The following is a 19,921-nucleotide window of genomic DNA, read 5'->3' on the forward strand; positions in this document are numbered from 1 at the left end:
AGCGGGTCCCTGACCCCCGAGTAACCTAATGGGGAGGCACCCCTCAGTAGGGGCAGACTGACACCTCACATGGCCGGGTTCCCCTCTGAGACGAAGCTCCCAGAGGAATGATCAGGCAGCAACATTTGCTGTTCAGCAATATTCGCTGTTCTGCAATATTCGCTGTTCTGCAACCTCCACTGCCGATACCCAGGCAAACAGGGTCTGGAGTGGACCTCCAGCAAACTCCAACAGACCTGCAGCGGAGGGTCCTGACTGGTAGAAGGAAAACTAACAAATGGAAAGGACATCCACACCAAAACCCCATCTGTACGTCACCATCATCAAAGACCAAAGGTAGATAAAACCCCAAAGATGGGGGAAAATCAGAGCAGAAAAGCTGAAAATTCTAAAAATCAGAATGCCTCTCACCCTCTAAAGGAACACAGCTCCTCGCCAGCAACGGAACAAAGCTGGATGGAGAATAACTTTGACGAGTTGAGAGAAGAAGGCTTCAGATGATCAAACTTCTCTGAGCTAAAGGAGGAAGTTCGAACACATTGCAAAGAAGCTAAAAACCTTGAAAAAAGATTAGACAAATGGCTAACTAGAATAACCAGTGTAGAGAAGTCCTTAAATGACCTGATGGAGCTAAAAACCATGGCACGAGAACTACGTGATGAATGCACAAGCTTCAGTAGCCGATTCAATCAACTGGAAGAAAGGGTATCAGTGATTGAAGATCAAATGAATGAAATGAAGTGAGAAGAGAAGTTTAGAGAAAAAAGAGTAAAAAGAAACGAACAAAGCCTCCAAGAAATATTGGACTGTTTGAAAAGACCAAATCTACATCTGATTGGTGTAACTGAAAGTGACAGGGAGAATGGAACCAAGTGGGAAAACACTCTGCAGAATATAATCCAGGAGAACTTCCCCAACCTAGCAAGGCAGGCCAACATTCAAATTCAGGAAATACAAGAAGCCACAAAGATACTCCTCGAGAAGAGCAACTCCAAGACACATAATTGTCAGATTCACTAAAGTTGAAATGAAGGAAAATATGTTAAGGGTAGCCAGAGAGAAAGTTCGGGTTACCCACAAAGGAAAGCCCATCAGACTAACAGCAGATCTCTCGGCAGAAACTCTACAAGCCAGAAGAGAGTGGGGGCCAATATTCAACATTATTAAAGAAACGAATTTTCTTTTTTTTTTTTTTTTTTGAGAAGAGTTGGCTCTGTCGCCCAGGCTGGAGTGCAGTGGCGCGATCTTGGCTCACTGCAAGCTCCTCCTCCCGGGTTCATGCCATTCTCCTGCCTCAGCCTCCCAAGTAGCTGGGACTACAGGCGCGTGACACCACGCCTGGCTGATTTTTTGTATTTCCAGTAGAGACGGAGTCTCACCATGTTAGCCAGGATGGTCTCGATCTCCTGACCTTGTGATCCACCTGCCTCGGCCTCCCAAAGTGCTGGGATTACAGGCGTGAGCCACCGCACCTGGCAGAAATGAATTTTCAACCCTGGAATTTCATATCCAGCCAAACTAAGCTTCATAAGTGAAGGAGAAATAAAATCCTTTACAGACAAGCAAATTCTGAGAGATTTTGTCACACCAGGCCTGCCCTACAAGAGTTCCTGAAGGAAGCACTAAACATAGAAGGGAACAACCAGCACATGCCACTGCAAAAACATGCCAAATTGTAAAGACCATCTATGCTAGGAAGAAACTGCATCAACTAATGATCAAAATAACCAGCTAACATCATAATGGCAGGATCAAATTCGCACATAACAATATTAACCTTAAATGTAAATGGGCTAAATTCTCCAGTTAAAAGACACAGACTGGCAAATTCGATAGTCAAGACCCATCAGTGTGCTGTATTTAGGAGAGCCATCTCACGTGCAGAGACACATGTAGGCTCAAAATAAAGAGATGGAGGAAAATCTACCAAGCAAGTGGAAAAAAAAAAAAAAAAAGCAGGGGTTGCAATCCTAGTCGCTGATAAAACAGACTTTAAACCAACAAAGATCAAAAGAGACAAAGAAGGCCATTACATAATGGTAAAGAGATCAATTCAACAGGAAGGGTTAACTGTCCTAAATATATATGTACCCAGTACAGGAGCACCCAGATACATAAAGCAAGTCCTTAGAGATCTAGAAAGAGACTTCTACTCCCACACAATAATAATGGGAGACTTTAACACCCCACTGTCAACATTAGACAGATCAATGAGACAGAAAGTTAACAAGGATATCCAGGAATTGAACTCAGCTCTGCACCAAGCAGACCTAATAGACATCTACAGAACTCTCCACCCCAAATCAACAGAATATACTTTCTTCTCAGCACCACGTCACACTTATTCCAAAATTGGCCACATAGTTGGAAGTAAAGCACTCCTCGGCAAATGTAAAAGAAGAGAAATTAGAGCAAACTGTCTCTCAGACCACAGTGCAATCAAACTAGAACTCAGGATTAAGAAATCACTCAAAACTGCTCAACTACATGGAAACTGAATAACCCACTCCTGAATGACTACTGGGTACATAATGAAATGAAGGCAGAAATAAAGATGTTCTTTGAAAACAATGAGAACAAAGACACAACATACCAGAATCTCTAGGACACATTTAAAGCAGTGTGTAGAGGGAAATTTATAGCACTAAATGCCCACAAGAGAAAGCAGGAAAGATCTAAAATTGACCCCCTAACATCACAATTAAAAGAACTAGATAAGCAAGAGCAAACACATTCAAAAGCTAGCAGAAGGCAAGAAATAACTAAGATCAGAGCAGAACTGAAGGAGATAGAGACATGAAAAACCCTTCAAAAAATCAATGATTCCAGGAGGTGGTTTTTTGAACAGATCAACAAAATTGAAAGACTGCTAGCAAGACTAATGAAGAAAAGAAAGAAGAATCAAATAGATGCAATAAAAAATGATAAAGGGGATATCACCACCAATCCCACAGAAATACAAACTACCATCAGAGAATACTATAAACACCTCTATACAAATAAACTAGAAAATCTAGAAGAAATGGATAAATTCCTGGACACATACACCCTCCTAAGACTAAACCAGGAAGAAGTTGAATCCCTGAATAGACCAATAACAGGCTCTGAAATTAAGGCAATAATTAATAGCCTACCAACCAAAAAAAGTCCAGGACCAAAAGGATTCACAGCCGAATTCTACCAGAGGTACAAGGAGGAGCTGGTACCATTCCTTCTGAAACTATTCCAATCAACAGAAAAAGAGGGAATCCCCCCACTCATTTTATGAGGCCAGCATCATCCTGATACCAAAGCCTGGCAGAGACACAACAACAAAAAAAGAGTATTGTAGACCAATATCCCTGATGAACATCGATGCAAAAATCCTCAATAAAATATTGGCAAAGCAAATCCAACAGCACATGAAAAAGCTTATCCACCATGATCAAGTGGGCTTCATCCCACTGGTTCAACACACACAAATCAATAAATGTAATCCAGCATATAAACAGAACCAAAGACAAAAACCACATGATTATCTTGATAGATGCAGAAAAGACCTTTGACAAAATTCAACAGCCCTTCATGCTAAAAACTCTCAATAAATTAGGTATTGATGGGACGTATCTCAAAATAATAAGAGCTATTTATGACAAACCCAGAGCCAGTATCATACTGAATGGGCAAAAACTGGAAACATTCCCTTTGAAAACTGGCACAAGACAGGGTTGCCCTCTCTCACCACTCCTATTCAACATAGTGTTGGAAGTTCTGGCCAGGGCAATCAGGCAGGAGAAAGAAATAAATGGTATTCAATTAGGAAAAGAGGAAGTCAAATTGTCCCTGTTTGCAGATGACATGATTGTATATTTAGAAAACCCCATTGTCTCAACCAAAAGTCTCCTTAAGCTGATAAACAACTTCAGCAAAGTCTCAGGATACAAAATCAATGTACAAAAATCACAAGCATTCTTAAACACCAATAACAGAGAGCCAAATCATGAGTGAACTCCCATTCACAATTGCTTCAAAGAGAATAAATACCTAGGAATCCAACTTACAAGGGATGTGAAGGACCTCTTCAAGGAGAACTACAAACCACTGCTCAATGAAATAAGAGGACACAAACAAATGGAAGAACTTTCCATGCTCATGGATAGGAAGAATTAATATTGTGAAAATGGCCATACTGCCCAAGTAATTTGTAGATTCAGTGCCATCCCCATGAAGCTACCAATGACTTTCTTCACAGAATTGGAAAAAACTACTTTAAAGTTCATATGGAACCAAAAAAGAGCTCACATTGCCAAGTCAATCCTAAGCCAAAAGAACAAAGCTGGAGGCATTACGCTACCTGACTTCAAAGTATACTACAAGGCTACAGTAACCAAAACAGGATGGTACTGGTACCGAAACAGAGATATAGACCAGTGGAAGAGAACAGAGCCCTCAGAAATAATACCACACATCTACAACTATCTGATCTTTAACAAACCTGACAAAAACAAGAAATGGGGAAAGGATTCCCTATTTAGTAAATAGTGCTGGGAAAACTGGCTAACCATATGTAGAAAGCTGAAACTGGATCCCTTCCTTACACCTTATACAAAAATTAATTCAAGATGGATTAAAGACTTACATGTTAGACCTAAAACCATAAAACCCTAGAAGAAAACCTAGGCAATACCATTCAGGACATAGGCATGGGCAAGGATTTCATGTCTAAAACACAAAAAGCAATGGCAACAAAAGCCAAAATTGACAAATGGGATCTCATTAAACTAAAGAGCTTCTGCACAGCAAAAGAAACTACCATCAGAGTGAACAGGCAACCTACAGAATGGGAGAAAAGTTTTGCAATCTACTCATCTGACAAAGGGCTAATATCCAGAATCTACAAAGAACTCAAACAAATTTACAAGAAAAAAAAAAAAAAAACTCCATCAAAAAGTGGGTGAAGGATATGAACAGACATTTCTCAAAAGAAGACATTTATGCAGCCAACAGACACATGAAAGATGCTCATCATCACTGGCTATCAGAGAAATGCAAATCAAAACCACAATGAGATACCATCTCATACCAGTTAGAATGGCCATCATTAAAAAGTCAGGAAACAACAGGTGCTGGAGAGGATGTGGAGAAATAGAAACACTTTTACACTGTTGGTGGGACTATAAACTAGTTCAACCATTGTGGAAGACAGTGTGGCGATTCCTCAAGGATCTCGAACTAGAAATACCATTTGACCCAGCCATCCCATTACTGGGTATATACCCAAAGGATTATAAATCATGCTGCTATAAAGACACATGCTATAAAGACACATATGTTTATTGCAGCACTATTCACAATAGCAAACACTTGGAACCAACCCAAATGTCCATCAATGATAGACTGGATTAAGAAAATGTGGCACATATACACCATGGAATATTATGCAGCCATAAAAAAGGATGAGTTCATGTCTTTGGAGGGACATGGAAGAAGCTGGAAACCATCATTCTCAGAAAACTATCACAAGGACAGAAAACCAAACACCACATGTTCTCACTCATAGGTGGGAATTGAATAATGAGAACACTCGGACACAGGAAGGGGAACATCACACACTGGGGCCTGTCATGGGGTGGGGAGAAGGGGGAGGGATAGCATTAGGAGATATACCTAATGTAAATGACGAATTAAGGGATGCAGCACACCAACATGGCACATGTATACATATGTAACAAACCTGCACGTTGTGCACATGTACCTTAGAACTTAAAGTATAATAAAAGAAAAAAAAAAGAAAAGTAGAGAACTACATATAAAAAAAAAAGTCAACAGATTTGCTAATCCTCTCTGGGGATTTCCTAAATTTTTGGCTCCTGCATTTGCTCTCATGAATAGTAGAAGCAAAAGGACTAAAATTTGTGAGGAAAAATAAGCATTGAGAGAAAAAGGAGCACTTGATGAGAGATGGATCCAAATAATTTCCATATACATAAGTAACAATTGTTATGTAAGCATCATTTATACTGGTCAAATATTCTTATCATTTCTTTCCTCCTGTCTTAGCCCTCTTCTGATAATCTGAAAAAAGCTATGAACCTGTCCTCGAAATGCACATGTCCACATTTACAGAAAGGTTTGCATATATATATTTTTAAAGTCCTCATTGAATTATCAATAGACTACTCAGTATTACACAAACCCAAATCATTGCCCACTTCTCATTCTTACTCCACTATTAGCTGTAGCTGTGCGATATATCAAGAGTCAAGAAAATTTTGATGTTACATTTTGTGATAGCTAAGTATTAGGGATAAGTGTGAACATTAGATTAAAAAAACTCTTTTCATGCTTCATTTGAATCAATTATTACTTGAGAAGTTTAAGAAATGCCCAAGAATTCTGCCATTTTGGTATAGGCAGAGTGACCAGATCTTAGAACAAGAAGAGAAAACAGTAAAGTGTGGAGAGCAGAAAGATATGGGAATTATTGAAGAATGGGATGGAGGATTAGTAAATGTAATTCTGTTATTGTTCAAAACTGAAATTCTCTGATAATTTTAATTGGTCTTGGAGGTTCCAGAAACTTAAGTAACAATCAGAAGAGCAAAGAGGAATTAAAATTTTCCTTCCCAAACATCTTATGTTTCTTCAGATCCTTTTGTAAAATGCAAGAGCAATAAGGAGTGGTCAGATTATTGATTCCATGTGTTGAAAATACTGTGCCTGAAATCAGTACACAAGTAAAGAAAATGCTAGAGGGGGAAATAGGAAGCTCTAGATATTGAAAAGGGGTTCTTAAAATGTAAGTAAGGCAGCCTATAGTAGAGAAGGTAATGGGCTTTCTTAATTATAATTTTTATTTTATTTACTTATTTATATATTTTATTGTTTTTTAGAGACAAAGTCTGACTCTGTCACCCAGGCTGGAGTGCAGTGTTGTGATCATGGCTCACTGCAGCCTCAACCTTTTGGCCTCAAGCAATCCTTCTACCTCAGCCCCCTAGGTAGCTAAGACTACAGGTGTGTGTCACCATGCCCAGCTAATTTTTATTTTGATTTTTTTATTTTTTGAAGAGATAGAGTCTTGCTATGTTCCCCAGGCTGGTCTCGAATTCATGGGCTCAAGTGCTCCTCATACCTTGGCCTCCCAGAGTGCTGGGATTACAGGGGTGAGCCACAGCACCCAGCCCCAATTAGAATTATCTTCTAAGACTCACTAATAATCTACCCTTTGGGAAGCAAGGGTCATACACTTTTCCACAGGAATTCCTTGGCTTACTCATTTGGGTGGTGTTGAAGTGGTACTCTTCACCTGTGCCCCCACAAAAGCATTCTATTTCTTCTTATATGTGGCACAAACTGTGCTGTCCTAACAACAAATGCATGTCTTTCTCCCCCACTACTTTTTTGTATTCCCTCCTACTCTCTGTCTACAATAGTTTTTAACACACAGTAAATCCTAAATAAATGTGTCTGTTGAATAAATCTGAATTGATCAGAATTAGACTTTAATGACAAAACATGATTAATTCTTACAGGCATTTCTCAAAATAATGTTCAGAATGCACAAAATAATTAAACTCTTAAGCAATGAAATACCAATTTTAAATAAAAACATGGGAGAAATATCCCATGGATGTCCTTTTGAATGCTTTTTCACAGTCTCCTAAAAATAAAATTTGGAACTTCTTTTGTGCAATTAGTCTTTCAACATAGATAAGCATAGATCTGGCTGGGGTTTTTGCAGAAGTAAAATTTTTTTTTATCTTATATTTATGATTTCTTCTGAGACTATCTATGTGAAATGATGACATTTGTGCAGTTTATTAGCAGTCAGCTACAAATGTATTGGAGTAGTGTTATGTAACACTAAATAGTTTGAATCCCTAAAGGGACAGCAAATATTTTTTTCGGCTGACATGTCTTATTAGTCAAAACCCTTAGGAAATCCTCTAAATAACCCATTCACTAAAAACTGTGGCTTAAAAATCCTAGTTTGATTGTTTCCAAAGAAGTACTGAAAGTTTTAACATATAAAATACAAAGTAACCTAAATGGAAATCAGTCATCACGACATTTGCTAAAGTCTCTATTAATTAAGAGAAGACTGAATAATATTTCTTTTTCAAGATCTGTTAGTATAATTTTGGAGTTTGACACACAAGCAAAAATACATACATAAGAGGAAAAAGAAATGTGGAAGATACTGTAGGTTGATTTGTTCAACCCTACATCCTCAACCTATTTTTGTCTTCTTTAATCTCTTCTATAGAGGCTAAATAAACATCTTTTGCAGCCAGGAGTGCCACATGACTCAATGTTGGCCAATGAGATGTGAGCCATACCCTACAGCAAACTTTCTCTAGCACCATCATCCTTCTTTCTTTAAACTCTGAATTTCCCGAAGAAGTATTTGTCTTATAATAGTAAATAAAAGGCCAAGAGAATCACACAGATAGCAGCCTGGTTATTTTGAGCAACTACATTATTGTCTACAGTCAATTACCACTAGACTTCTTGTCTCAATAGTATTTCCTTATTGTAAAGCCACTGCAAATTGAGTTCTCTGTTTCTTGAAGGGTAACTCACTCTTAACTGATGCATCTATTTCAATAGTGCAACCTACATCGGTAGAGAATTATGGTTACAATATAATGGCTAATGTTCTTTTTTTAAAATGTGTATTTTAAATTATCTTCTAAAAGCCTAGTTTTTTAGTATTATCAGTTGACACACTTTGTTTTGCTGTCCTCACTCAGGTTTCCATTATGCCTTGATATTTACTCCTCCTAAGAGCTATGTAGATGTTTATTTGATACTGCAGTCTGAACCACGTCTTCCTTTAAGTGAGCTGCTATGTCTTAAGGCATCCCCCATCTCTGCCTTGCCTCTGATGCTTCTTCTCAGCCTTGCTTCAGTCTTCTCCTTGAGATTCTCCAACAACAAAGGCATCCAAATGTGTTGTTCATGTAAATGTGAACCGAAAAGACTGTGTGCCATGAACAGTTCAAGTTTATTCCCTAAGTTCATGAAGAATTAGGACTGAACTCAGACAAAAGATTTCCTTATCAGTAATATTACACCATATGAAATCAATTTTTTATCAATGAAAATCATAAAATATAAATCGAATTTTCTCCCATATATTCACATACTATAATGAAATTTTTTTTAATGTGAAGGTTAGCTCATAGGTTAGAAACCTATGTTTGACAACTCTGTTATCTTAAGCAACATTGAGAATATTTGTTCCTTGGTTGTAGAGGAAGAGATGCTATTTTCTCTGGAATTAGAATCCTTTTATATTAAGTAAATAATAACAACAGTTCACTTTAATTATATGTTTATTCATAAAATAAGTATATGATTTCATTCAGTATTTGAAAATATTGTGAAGTAGATTCTCTTTTCTAGGCCCTAGTGCTTACATAAAATAAAAATTTAGCAAATGTCTGTTGAATGGATAAATGAATGCATGAATCTTTGAGCTCATTATTTTTCGACTGTGAATTGGAAGAAATACTAAGTTGAACAAGACAGACACGTTTTCTGCCATCATATATATTTGAGTTAATGAGTGAGTAAATAAACATGAAAATAAAAATAATTATAAGTTTTATTAAGTGCTATGAAGGAAACAGAGAGCATGTGCTAGGGATGAGGGGTAGGTAACAGCATGTTCTTAAACAAGGCAATTAGCTGAGGACTTTAGTCACACAGTCAGTTGATCATTGGTGAATCAAATCATACTCATGTCTTCTGCCTCCTGAGCTGGTTCTGTGTCAACTACTTTATTCTGATATACAGGCAAAATTGTGTACTGCTCCTTAAAAGTAAGTTAGGCCATTTGAGAAATAACATCAATTTTTTTCAGGTCCCAGATTGTTCTCGAAGTTGGACAAATGGTCAGGAGTAATGAGATACTAACTTTTGTTGCCCTTCCACAATTTGGGAGATACTTAGAGTTACTTCAGCGTTTTGGTATTGTAAAATGACATCCATTGGTCTTAAAGTAGGAGAGTTTTAAAACAGTTTTCTAAGAAGCACTGAAAAATGGCTTCTTAAAAAGCACCGAGTTTCGTTTAAGCCTTGTGGCACCAGAGTTCCTGTTAGTTATATAGCAACAACATAATTGGATCTTTTGTGTCATTGCCTCCATTTTTTAAACATTAAATTTTATTAAGCATTTTTCATAAACAGTAATATTTTCAGGTGAGAATACAAAACAAATTGTTCATTTTAAAAGTTAATTCTGTAACCAGGTCTATGGTTGAACTGTAAAGTTAGAAATTAATTTACACACTCAGGATTGCTGTTTGCAAAGACCATTTGCGTTTTCCAATAGAATAAGGAAAGCAGCTGAGCAAAATGGAATTCCAGTTTTTCTAAAGGGTTGTTATAACGACAGGAGTGTGGTACAATTATGTCTATTTACTTGTCCTGACACTTGGTTATCTCCCTCATGACCCTGTAGAGCCCGAGGTAATGCATTCTGCATGGTAGTCTGGATCTGAGAAGGTTCTAAGAACTTAGTGACAATTATGCATTGTGCTTCATTATTTATCACACTGGGGTAAAGTAAATCTCTCTGATGTCCACTGCAGGCTGATCTGAGGCCCCTGCTCACAAGGAAAGTCATGAGGAACCCTTATCCTACTTTCAAAACATTCCCCGCCTCCACCATTTTCATTTTATTCAGTAGGGATAATGTGCTTATGACTGGGAACAGCCATTCTGTATTCTAGCTTGACTCTGCTTTAAACTAGTAGTTGTGCTGTACATGACGTACCTTGTGTTACTAGAAATTAGGATATTTGCTCTGGAAAATTTTAACAACTTCAAAGTGTAAATAAGCAGCAAGAAATGTTTCTACGAGGTCAGCTGCGTTCCACCAACACTGGAAGCCTGCACGTATCTGATTTTGTAAATAAACAAGAGACATGATGTTTGAAAAACCGTGGTTTTCCTTGACCTGTGCAACATTGGTTGGAATGTTTCTTTAACATTCCCACTTGCCTTTCAAGCTGCAGATTCATGTAAAATTCCAAGATTTTTTAGGAACCAAAGTCTCCATTTTCTACTGGATGAAGAAGCTTTGGAAAGAACAATTGCTTCATTTAAAACTTTTCTAAAATCAATACTGAACAAAATTGTATTTATACACAAACTTATTCAGCTTGGGTATTTTCAACTTAGAGAGCTTAAATTCTAGACCCAGTATAAAATAAGGAATGTCAAATGTAAGAAACAAAGATTCTAGAATATTCCAGCCCTCTGGTGATATTTTCTGAGTCAAAGAGAAGCTATATAATGTGTAGCGGGACGAGCCACAGACAAAACTTCTCAGACACCGAGTTAAAGAAGGAAGAGGTTTATTCGGCCAGGAGCATTGGTAAGACTCCTGTCTCAAGAGCCAAGCTCTCTGAGTGAGCAATTCCTTTCCCTTTTAAGGGCTCACAACTCTAAGGGGGTCTTCATGAGAGGGTTGTGATCAATTGAGCAAGCAGGGGGTATGTGACTGGGGGCTGCATGCACCAGTAATCAGATCGGAACAAAACAGGACAGGAATTTTCACAGTGCTTTTCCATACAATGTCTGGAATCTATAGATAACATAACTGGTTAGGTCAGGGGTCGATCTTGAACTACCAGGCCTAGGGTGTGGCACTGGGCTGTCTGTCTGTGTATTTCATTTCTGCCTTTTGGTTTTTACTTCTTTTTTGGAGGCAGAAATTGGGCATAAGACAATATGAGGGGTGGTCTCCTCCCTTATTCCCCCGACTTTGAGACTCTCACTCATTTTATTAGTGGGAGTTCTCACTTTCATCTTCACTATCTATGTCTTCTTGCATGACAGGTTAATAGTGATTTATGTAGTACACTTGTGCTGAAGCATTCTGGTGAACTAGAGTAGCGATGAAACCTTTTACCATTTCAATGAGTACAGGTAGTAAATAAGGCATCAGTAAGCAGGTTCCTATTACTATTATAATTTTTATTATAAGAGTTTTTTTTTTTTTTTTTTTTTTGAGACAGAATCTCACTCTTTTCCCAGGCCAGAGTGCAGTGGCACTATCTCGGCTCACTGCAAGCTCCGCCTCCCGGGTTCATGCCATTTTCCTGCCTCAGCCTCCTGAGTAGCTGGGACTACAGGCACCCGCCACCACGCCCGGCTAATTTTTTGTATTTTTTTAGTAGAGACGGGGTTTCACGTGTTAGCCAGGGTTGTCTCAATCTCCTGACCTTGTGATCCGCCCGCCACTGGGAACCATTTTTAAATATGGCATCAGAGTCAAATCCGTGCCACACTTGTACAGGCACATGTGCCAGTTTCATCATGTCTTTAACTATATCTTCAACTACTTGCCCCTGATCATCTATGTACAGGCAGCAATTGGTAAGATTAAATTTTCTACAGACTTCTCTTTTAGCTGCTAGCAAGTAGTTGAGAGTCAATCTATTTTGATAGATAGCATTTCCCATCTGAGTTTCATGCCAGGCCAGAATAGTCAAGGCTCTGCCAGTCTTATTAGTGATTATTTCTAAGATAGTTTGTAACTGTATGATTCAGTTGAGCATGTAAATGGGGGTCTGGTATCCTTATGAGCCATCTTGTGCCTAAGTAGCAGGCCTATAATATTGCATAATTCTCTCAGGGGGCTATTTATTATCTTTATTATTATTATTACTATTTTTTGGCTAACACTTTACTTGTATTGTTTATGAGCCCTCACCAGTCTTCAGTTCTTAATTTTATTTTAAAAACTGTGATCATGGGAGGCTCAGATGGGTCATAACACACATCAGGTTGGTCATTTCCTGGGCTACCTACTTTATATAGAATAACACTATACAAACAAGTTTTTTTTAGAGTTCCAGTACACTTATAATAACTGTAAAATAATAAGACCATAGCAACTTTTTGTCCTACCTCAGTGACTTGATGTATACACTGGGAATAGCCTTTAGTCTGAGGAAGGTCAGTTGAAGTCCTTATTGTACAAGTCCAAATTTTAAGGAAAATGAGTCTTGCAATGAGTTTCTTCATGCTTTGTCCATGTGTGGACCAGTTAGCTTCCAAGTGTGACTGGAGCAGGGCTTGTTGTCTTCTTCAGAGTCACCTTGCAGGGGCTGGCGAAGCTGCTCCCATCCATGTATAGCTCTCAGTCTACTGATGTTTCAGGATGGTCTCAGAGGTTGGGCTCACTAGAATAAACTGAGTCCAATACCTCTACACAGTTATGTTTAACTGGGCTCTCTGATACCAGGAGCAAGGTGGCGGGGTTTAGGGTGTTGTAAACTTCAATGGTTATGCGGGGATTTTCACAGAGCAAGCTTTGGTTATCTAGTTAGTCTAGCATTCGTTAACTAATGATGTCCTTTGGTATTTGTTAAAGTCACCACAGCATGGGGGGGACTTTAGGTTTTGCCCAAGAGTTAGCTTATCTGCTTCTTGTGCTAACAGGGCCATTGATGCCAGGGCCCTTAGACATGGGGGCCAGCCTTTGGAAACTCCATCTAGTTGTTTTGAGAGATAGGCCACTGGCCTTGGCCAGGGCCCTATAGACTGGATTAAAACTCCAACTGCCATTTTTTTTCTTTCTGACATATAGGGTGTAAAGGGTTTTGTCAGGTCAGGTAGCCCCAGGGCTGGGGCCAACATGAGTTTTTCTTTTTTTAACTCATGAAAAGCTTGTTGCTGTTGATTGTAATAGGTGTAGTTTATCTAATCTACATTTTTGTTAACTGTCACCCACTAAAATATTGACTTAAATCCTATAGCAATTTGATTTCAAGCTTTAAATTGATCTGATATTCCTTGCGGGGCTCCAATTGCATCTAAATAGATGTGAGAGTTGAAAGACCCATAAGGGACTTCTTTCGCTTTACAATGTCTTATTTTTTCTCCCTCTGGTTGATGAAATGCCACAGTGAAAGGGATAGCCAAATGGACTAAAGCACAAGTGTCACTCTAGTTATTCGGCAGAGTGCTCAGTAAAGGTCCACTACAATATGACCACACATCTACTCAGGGATGAACAAGGGCTGACTGATTGATAAGCTCTTGAAAATTCTTAAGCTCATCACATCCCTTCAGGTCTCCAAGGGATGCTAAGTTTCCTCCCTGTCATGAGAGACATGACGTGAACTTAGTGATGGGAGACGGAAGCTGGATGGCCCTTGGGAGCTGACTCACAGGGTGCTGGACTTCAGGATATAGCAGAGAGAGCTTGGCATGACTTATTACTCCAGGCTGTAGAATCCTAGAAAAGAGCTACCATGCAGCCTATGCCTGGTCAACTGGAGGACCACCTTAGTGGAAAGGGGACAATCTGGGCCTCTGGCCTGCCATGTGCACAAGCATAATAATTGCTTTTGTTTAACATGCAGATGGAATATTTGATCCATTTTAACCAGGCATTTGCATCTTGGTATCCTGTCTTAATTGCTAAAGTTTGTTTTAAGTCTTTAACTTCAATGATCCTCAGTAAAATGAATGTATGATTTTAGGAAATTATAAAAACCAGTTGGGGCAGTTCATCCTTGCTCTTTAGTGGTCCACAGAATGTTGGACCAACTACAGCATAAAAGCTTTACGCTGGGGGGCAAAACTCCTGGTTGGCACTGGGGTCTTTATCGAAATCTCCCCTGATTAAATAGTCCTAGTTTACTAATGCCCAGTCTAAGGAGAGTCAAGAGGGACAGAACTACTTTTCTGAAGTAGAAAGCTGTCTTTGACTTGGCAATTCTCCACAGGGTATAAGAAGGCAAGCATTAAATGCGATAGTTTGTGGTGAAATCGACTTGGTTATGTTAATAACTAGATGGTCAGCAATAGAACGAGGAAAGAAGAAAGAGTAATAGAATAGATGAAAAGATTTAAATTTTTCTTAGCTTTAGTTTGGTAGGGTTTTTCCCTGGGACTATGGCCTACGACTCTGGAGGGGGTGGCACTTTCTTGACTCAGGTGTGATGAGTCCACTCTTTTTTGCTGTACAAACAGCAGCCTTGGTGGTTAGCAGCACAAGGTAGGATTCTTCCCAGGATGGCTCGAGTTTTTCTTCTTTCCACCTTTTGATGAGAATGTGATCTTCAGGCTGGTGCTGGTTTACTGGAAATTCTAGGGGTGGTATGCGTACTAAAAGACTTTTAAGTGGAAGATAAACCAAGTATATAATTTTTAAGAGATTGACCTTTTGTTTTAAATGTGGGGACCTTGGCAGTGGACTTTATAGTCCTTAGTGCCTTGTTACTGAAAAAATTTCCTTTAGCACTATTTTTATTAGTTTTTAAACCAAAGAAAGCCAAATACCATTTTACATTTAACAATGCTTCCTGTATGATTTTTATACCAGATAAGTTAAATTTTACCTTTATATAAGTGTGTTATTAATGTTAAACCTAATTTAAATAAAACCTTGTAAACATATTTATCTAATTTTTAATATTTGACTATAAGGTAAGATTTTATCGACTCTTTTTAACCTTTTACAATTTTTGCTAAAGAGCAGGTTGGTAGTTCAAGAAAAACCTATTATGCTTTTATTTTAATGTCCAGTTTACAGAAAAACTGGATGATACCTCTTTAGCCAGTGTTTACACACAGAATTTTTCAATTAACATTTTTAAAACTTGATTAAACCTTTAAAACAAAACACATATATTTTTAACCTTTTAATGTAAGTAAAACTTTACATTCTTATGCCTCCTTATAATTCTTCTATTAAAAATATATTTTACTTTTTTTATATACCTTGCACATAACCTATTTCTTTAATAGTTTTACATTTAGGAGGCCTAATTACTTTTAAACTATACAACATTTCTTGCATGAATTTCCTTTTATAACTTTTTTTTTCATGACTTTCACAGGCAATTCTTTGACATGCTTCAACTTTCTGACTTATTACAGATATTTCTTTCTTTAAACAACCAGCTAATTTATTTCAGGACAAAAATTTAACATATAATACTCTTTTTACATAAATTCTGCCCCCCTTTTTTCCTTTTTTTTGAAGATGATAACCATTCTTTTCCAAAGTGAACTTCTTTTGTGTCTGTGGACTAGACTGTCTAAGGCCACAAGAATAGAAGTTAGTATAAAACATGTTACACTGTTAACTTTTAGCAAACTTTACTTTTGTTGAAAGCCTTGTAAGTTTGGGATTTTAATTATCCTTTGCTATTAATAAGACCTTGTTTTGTCCAAATTAACTTAGAATTGGTATAGATGGCTTTTTTTTTTCTAACAGAATAGCCCCATGCTTTAGTATTTTTTAGTTAGTAAGCTGCTTTTTTCCTTTTTTGATTTAGGATACTTCTGAACTGAACTAGTGAGGTGTGCTCACAATGAGGTTTCCTCTAAAAGTTATTATTATTTTTTTTTTACTTTTTTTCTGTTGGCAAAGTAGTTGACGCTACAGATTGAATGCATTTGGGCCTCCACGGGTTACTGGGTTAAGGATTTTTGATAGGAAGGCCTCAGTGCTTTCGGGATACACCCTTGTTTACACTGACAACAAAGTAGTATTGGAATGTTATAGGACTATGGAGAATACCTTCAATTATCAACTATAGGTTTCAAATTTACCTTGGCTTTTAAAGGAATAGGGTACACTTTTTTTCTTAACAACTTGTATATCTCTCTCTTTCTCTTCTCTGTCTCTCTCTCTCTCTCCTCTCTGCCTCTCTCTCCTCTCTCTCTCTCTCTGCCTCTGCCAGCCACTTACGCTGCAGTTCTCTCGATCACTGTGGAGGGATCTAAAACCAGCGGTAACCAATCATCTATGTGCAGGAACTAGTCTGGGTGCCCTGGCTTTACAGGTTACCTTGTGCCATACCTTTGAAACAAGGGACCTTTCCAAGCTTCCTTCTGATGGCCAACCTACCTCTAATGCTGGCCAGTCTATTTTACATAAAGTTCTAAGTTTTCCTGGTGTCATAGTCTCCCTTAAATCCCTTTTTGAAATTTTTCAACATAGTTCCTAGTAGGGTGGGCTTATTTGTGCCTGAACCATGCTTCTTCGAGACAAAACACCACACTCACACCACATGCACACCACAAAACAAAGAACCGGTAAAAAGGGCACACACACACTTTTACAGTTTACACCAAACAAAAATCAAAACCAAAACCAGAGTATCCAGAAATTCAAGCCAAGTCAAAACCAAAACCAAAGTATCAAGCAATCCAAGTCAAGTCAAAAACAGAAACCAAAGTGCCGGTACAGGCACACCATTGGTGATCAGGCCACGCTTCCACTCAAATGGAGTAGGCAAGTTCCCAAGACCAGTCCTGTCAAGCCACTCAAACCAAGTCAAAACAAAAACCAAAACCAAGTGCCAATAAAGGCACACCATGCATGATCAAGCCACGCTTCTACTCAAATGCAAGTTCCAAAGACTAGTCTTACCAAGTTTCAGATGTCCAGACTCCAAGTACCAGTTCCTTCCCAGTGTTCAGCCACTGCGTTGATCCTTCATGGGGGCCTGACACACACTGCTCTGGTGAGGCGTCCCACCAGGGTAAATGCCTACCCGGGAGTGCTCTCAGGATCCACGTTGCTTGGGCTGGCCAGAGTCCCCCACAGGGATGTTCCACAGGGCAGGCTTAAGTCACCTAAGGAGCTGCCTCGACCATCTGCCAATCACCTCACTTCCCAGTCAGGGAACCAAGAAATGCAGCAGGACAAGCTGCAGACAAAACTCCTCAGACACCGAGTTAAAGAAAGAAGAGGTTTATTCAGCTGGAAGCATCGGCAAGACTCCTGTCTCAAGAGCTGAGCTCTCTGAGTGAGCAATTCCTGTCCCTTTTAAGGGCTCACAACTCTAAGGGGGTCTGCGTGAAAGGGTTGTGATTGAGCAAGCAGCGGGTATGTAACTGGGGGCTGCATGCACCGGTAATCAGATCAGAACAGAACAGGACAGGAATTTTCACAGTGCTTTTCCATACAATGTCTGGAATCTATAGATAACATAACCGGTTAGGTCAGGGGTCGATCTTTAACTACCAGGCCCAGGGTGTGGCGCTGGGCTGTCTGCCTGTGGATTTCATTTCTGCCTTTTAGTTTTTACTTCTTCTTTCTTTGGAGGCAGAAATTGGGCATAAGACAATATGAGGGGTGGTCTCCTTCCTTAAATGGACTCCAATAAATGTAAGTCAGCTGTGGGTGTATGGATTGCTCTCCATTAGCAGCGACCAGCTTAGGTTGATGCAGCAGAAAGGTGGCAGAGTCTTAGGTTTGAGTTAGGCAAGATAGATGATGAAAAGGCAGAGAGTGAAGTGCTAAGAAGGAATGTTTGTGCCATATCTGAGAAATGTCCAAGTCTGCATAACCAGGAGAGACAGAGGATGTCCTGAGGTGTCTCCCTGCACTCTTGCTACATCTATAGTCAATTCTCCACACCCCAGCCAGCAAGACCAAATGCAAGTCTAAGTCAATTCAAGTCATCCCCCTGCTCAAGACTTTCCAATGTCTCCCAGTAGCTGAATAAAATTCATATATATTTCCAAATATAATTTGGAAGATAAACGCCAAATACATTTCTAACTCATTGCCATTGCCTACAAGGCCCTAAATGATCAGTTCTGGTAAGCTCTCCAACTTCCTTTCTTACCCTGCCCCCACTCATGTCCAATTATACCAGCCTCTTTGCAGATCCTGAAACATGCCATGCTGAACCTTTTCTCGGGGACTTCCTCTGGCTGAACTTCTTCCCCCATTCCCACCTCTCCCAGACTGGAATGATCTATCCTAGTTGTCTGCTTGTATTGATCTCTCACTTTATTAGGGTTCTCACTTCCTTCTCAAGTCTTCTCCTTGGAGAAGTCTTCCTTAGTACACTTTATAAAATAGTTTCTCCACCCATCATGAGGCCAAATTGTTTACAGTAATATCACTTTCCCCCTCAGCTTTATTGAGGTAGAGCTAGTATACAAAAAAACTGCATGTAATTAATGTTCACAGTTTGGTGGGTTTGGACAACTGTATACACTCACGTTATCATTACTACAAGCCAGGTAATAAACATATTCATTACCTCCCAATTTTCCTTGTGTCCCTTTGTTTTGTTTTTATGGTAACAACACTTGACATGAGATCTACTCTCTTAAGTTTTTAAGTTCACAAAATCTTATTGTTAACTATAGGCACTGGGTTGTTCAGCAGATTTCTGGAACTCACTCATGTTGTATAACTGTAAATTTATACACATTGAACAACAACTTCCTATTTCCCCCGCCCACCCATCCCTTGGTAACTATCACTCTATTGTCTACTTCAGTACCTTTGATTATTTTAGGTATCTCTTATATATAACAGGAATATGCAGTATTTGTCCTTCTGTGACTTACTTATCCCGCTTACCATAATGTATTACAGATCCACCCATGTTATCATAAATGGTAAGATCTCCTTCATTTTATTTTATTTTTTAATTTAATTTTATTTTTTGAGATGGAGTCTCACTCTTGTCACCCAGGCTGGAGTGCAATGGCATGACTCGGCTCCCTGCAACCTCTGCCTCCCAGGTTCAAGTGATTCTCCTGCCTCATCCTCCCAAATAGCTGGGATTACAGGCGCCCACCACCACGCCTGGCTAATTTTTGTATTTTTAGTGGAGATGGGATTTCGCCATGTTGGTCAGGCTAGTCTTGAACTCCTGACCTCAGGTGATCTGCCTGCCTCAACCTCCCAAAGAGATCTCCTTCTTTTTAAAGGCCAAATGATATTCTATTATATATATGTATATGCCACCTTTTCTTTACCCATTCATCTGTGATGGACATTTGGGTTGTTTCCATATCTAGGTTATTGTGAATAATGCTGCAGTGAACAAGACAGTGCAGATAGGGCTTCAAGATCCTGATTTCAGCTGATACATACACACACACTATCTATCTATCTATCTATCTATCTATCTATCTATCTATCTATCTTTCTCTC

The sequence above is a fragment of the Hylobates moloch genome, unplaced genomic scaffold (genome assembly GCF_009828535.3).
Source record: "Hylobates moloch isolate HMO894 unplaced genomic scaffold, HMol_V3 SCAFFOLD_4, whole genome shotgun sequence".
Taxonomy (NCBI): Eukaryota; Metazoa; Chordata; class Mammalia; order Primates; family Hylobatidae; genus Hylobates; species Hylobates moloch.